Source organism: Bombina bombina, chromosome 3 (genome assembly GCF_027579735.1).
Source record: "Bombina bombina isolate aBomBom1 chromosome 3, aBomBom1.pri, whole genome shotgun sequence".
NCBI lineage: Eukaryota > Metazoa > Chordata > Amphibia > Anura > Bombinatoridae > Bombina > Bombina bombina.
This window is the reverse complement of record NC_069501.1, coordinates 136,777,303-136,782,003: the sequence shown is the minus strand read 5'-3', so window position 1 is coordinate 136,782,003 and position 4,701 is coordinate 136,777,303.

Genomic DNA, 4,701 nt, shown 5'->3' with positions numbered 1-4,701 from the left:
TAAATTTGAAGGTATGGAAATTGAACGCTTAGTTCTAAGTCATAGAGGTTTCTCTGACTCAGTGATTAATACTATGTTACAGGCTCATAAATCTGTCTCTAGAAAGATTTATTATAGAGTTTGGAAGACTTACATTTCATGGTGTTCTTCTCATAAATTCTCCTGGCATTCTTTTAGAATTCCTAGAATTTTACAGTTCCTTCAGGATGGTTTAGATAAGGGTTTGTCTGCAAGTTCCTTGAAAGGACAAATCGCCGCTCTTTCTGTTTTATTTCACAGAAAGATTGCTATACTTCCTGATATTCACTGTTTTGTACAGGCTTTAGTTCGTATTAAGCCTGTCATTAAATCAATTTCTCCTCCTTGGAGTCTTAATTTGGTTCTGAAGGCTTTACAGGCTCCTCCATTTGAACCTATGCATTCTATGGACATTAAACTACTTTCTTGGAAAGTGTTGTTCCTTTTGGCTATCTCTTCTGCTAGAAAAGTTTCTGAGCTATCTGCTCTTTCTTGTGAGTCTCCTTTTCTGATTTTTCATCAGGATAAGGCAGTTTTGCAGACTTCTTTTCAATTTTTACCTAAGGTTGTGAATTCTAACAACATTAGTAGGGAAATTGTTGTCCCTTCCTTGTGTCCTAATCCTAAGAATTCTTTGGAGAGATCCTTACATTCTTTGGATGTGGTAAGAGCTTTGAAATATTATGTGGAAGCTACTAAAGATTTCAGGAAGACTTCCAGTCTATTTGTTTTATTTTCTGGTCCTAGGAAAGGTCAGAAGGCTTCTGCTATTTCCTTGGCTTCTTGGTTGAAACTTTTGATTCATCAAGCTTATTTGGAGTCGGGTCAGGCCCCGCCTCAGAGAATTACAGCTCATTCTACTAGATCAGTCTCCACTTCGTGGGCTTTTAAGAATGAAGCTTCAGTTGATCAGATTTGCAAAGCGGCAACTTGGTCCTCTTTGCATACAATTACTAAATTCTACCGTTTTTAAGTATTTGCTTCTTCGGAAGCAGTTTTTGGTAGAAAAGTTCTTCAGGCAGCTGTTTCAGTTTGATTCTTCTGCTTTTTGATTTAAGTTTTTTTCTTTCAAACATGAAAATAAACTTATTTTTTTGGGTTGTGGATTAATTTTTTTCAGCGAAATATGGCTGTTTTTATTTTTATTCCCTCCCTCTCTAGTGACTCTTGAGTGGAAGACTCCACATCTTGGGTATTGTTATCCCATATGTCACTAGCTCATGGACTCTTGCCAATTACATGAAAGAAAACATAATTTATGTAACAACTTACCTGATAAATTCATTTCTTTCATATTGGCAAGAGTCCATGAGGCCCACCCTTTTTATGGTGTTTATGATTTTTTTGTATAAAGCACAATTATTTCCAAATTTCCTTTGTTGATGCTTTCTACTCCTTTCTTTATCACCCCCACTGCTTGGCTATTTGTTAAACTGAATTGTGGGTGTGGTGAGGGGTGTATTTATAGGCATTTTGAGGTTTGGGAAACTTTGCCCCTCCTGGTAGGATTGTATATCCCATATGTCACTAGCTCATGGACTCTTGCCAATATGAAAGAAATGAATTTATCAGGTAAGTTCTTACATAAATTATGTTTTTCAAATGTTATTCTCTCTAAGCCAATGATAATGTAGCTTTCTCTGCCTTTCTGATACCAGATCTGATTGAGTGCAAATCTATTTCCATACAATGTTAAACTTGCAATGGAGCGATTTACAGGCTATTGAATCTAGCCTATCTACCTGCATAATTAAAGAGATATAAACCCCAAAACTTTTCTTTCATGATTCAGATAGAGCATGCAATTTTAAACAACTTTTCAATTTACTTCTGTTTTCTAATTTGCTTTGTTCTCTTGGTATCCTTTGTTATAAAGCATACCTAGGCAGGCACAGGGGCAGCAATGCAGTACTGGGAGCTAGCTGCTGATTATTAGCTGCACTTATATGCTCCTTGTTATTGGCTTACACAATTTATTTAGCTAGCTCCCAAAAGAATAAAAAAACTAACGGCTAGATTTAGAGTTTGGCGGTAGCCGTCAAAACCAGCGTTAGAGGCTTCTAACGCTGGTTTTGGGCTACCGCTGGTATTTAGAGTCAGTCAGGAAAGGGTCTAACGCTCACTTTGCAGCCGCGACTTTTCCATACCGCGGATCCCCCTACGCCAATTGCGTATCCTATCTTTTCAATGGGATCTTTCTAACGCCGGTATTTAGAGTCTTGGCTGAAGTGAGCGTTAGAAATCTAACGACCAAACTCCAGCCGCAGAAAAAAGTCAGTAGTTAAGAGCTTTCTGGGCTAACGCCGGTTTATAAAGCTCTTAACTACTGTGCTCTAAAGTACACTAACACCCATAAACTACCTATGTACCCCTAAACCGAGGCCCCCCACATCGCCGCCACTCTATTAAAAAATGTTAACCCCTAATCTGCCGCTCCGTACACCGCCGCCACCTACGTTATACTTATGTACCCCTAATCTGCTGCCCCTAACACCGCCGACCCCTATATTATATTTATTAACCCCTAATCTGCCGCCCCCAACGTCGCCGACACATACCTACAATTATTAACCCCTAATCTGCCGACCGTACCTCACCGCCACTATAATAAATGTATTAACCCCTAATCCGCCTCACTCCCGCCTCAAAAACCCTATAATAAATAGTATTAACCCCTAATCTGCCCTCCCTAACATCGCCGACACCTAACTTCAAGTATTAACCCCTAATCTGCCGAGCGGACCTCACCACTTCTCTAATAAATGTATTAACCCCTAAAGCTAAGTCTAACCCTAACCCTAACACCCCCCTAACTTAAATATAATTTTATTCTAACGAAATAAATTAAATATTATTAACTAAAGTCTTCCTAATTAAAGCTAAATACTTACCTGTAAAATAAACCCTAATATAGCTACAATATAAATTATAATTATATTGTAGCTATTTTAGGATTAATATTTATTTTACAGGCAACTTTGTAATTATTTTAACCAGGTACAATAGCTATTAAATAGTTAAGAACTATTTAATAGCTACCTAGTTAAAATAATTACAAAATTACCTGTAAAATAAATCCTAACCTAATTTATAATTAAACCTAACACTACACTATCAATAAATTAATTAAATAAAATACCTACAATTATCTACAATTAAAAGTAACACTACACTATCAATAAATTAATTAAACACAATACCTACAAATAAATACAATAAAATAAACTAACTAAAGTACAAAAAATAAAAAAATATTTACAAACATTAGAAAAATATTACAATTTTAAACTAATTACACCTACTCTAAGCCCCCTAATAAAATAACAAAGACCCCCAAAATTAAAAAAATGCCCTACCCTATTATAAAATTAAAATAGAAAAGCTCTTTTACCTTACCAGCCCTGAAAAGGGCCCTTTGCGGGGCATGCCCCAAAGAATTCAGCTCTTTTGCCTGTAAAAATAAACATACAATACCCCACCCCCAACATTACAACCCACCACCCACATACCCCTAATCTAACCCAAACCCCCCTTAAATAAACCTAACACTAAGCCCCTGAAGATCTCCCTACCTTGTCTTCACCACGCCGGGTTCACCGATCGATCCAGAAGAGCCTCCGATGTCTTGATCCAAGCCCAAGCGGGGGGCTGAAGATGTCCATGATCCGACTGAAATCTTCATCCAAGCGGGAGCTGAAGAGGTCCATGATCGGGCTGAAGTCTTCTATCAAGCGGCATCTTCAATCTTCTTTCTTCCGGATCCATGGTCATCCCGCCGACGTGGAACATCCATCTTCACCGACGACTTCCCGACGAATGACGGTTCCTTTAAGGGACGTCATCCAAGATGGCGTCCCTCGAATTCCGATTGGCTGATAGGATTCTATCAGCCAATCGGAATTAAGGTAGGAAAATTCTGATTGGCTGATGGAATCAGCCAATCAGATTGAGCTCGCATTCTATTGGCTGATCGGAACCGCTAATCGGATTGAACTTGAATCTGATTGGCTGATTCCATCAGCCAATCAGAATTTTCCTACCTTAATTCCGATTGGCTGATAGAATCCTATCAGCCAATCGGAATTAGAGGGACGCCATCTTGGATGATGTCATTTAAAGGAACCTTCATTCGGACTTAGGACGTCGCAAGAAGAGGATGGATCCGCACCGGAGGTCTTCAACATGGAGCCGCTTGTCACCACTTTGAAGAAGATGGTTGCCGGTCCGGATCTACTCTTCTGCCCGGATAGCATGAAGACTTTGGAGCCTCTTCTGGACCTCTTCAGCCGTCGCTTGATAGAAGACTTCAGCTGGATGATGGATCTCCAGCCCCCGCTTGGGCTTGGATGAAGATTTCGGAGCCTGGAGCGATCGGTGATAGCTGGCATGGTGAAGACAAGGTAGAAAGATCTTCAGGGGCTTAGTGTTAGGTTTATTTAAGGGGGGTTTGGGTTAGATTAGGGGTATGTGGGTGGTGGGTTGTAATGTTGGGGGGGGGGTATTGTATGTTTTTTTTTACAGGCAAAAGAGCTGAATTCTTTGGGGTATGCCCCGCAAAAGTCCCTTTTAAGGGCTGGAAAGGTAAAAGAGCTTTTCTATTTTAATTTTAGAATAGGATTGGGTATTTTTTTATTTTGGGGGGCTTTGTTTTTTTATTAGGGGGCTTAGAGTAGGTGTAATTAG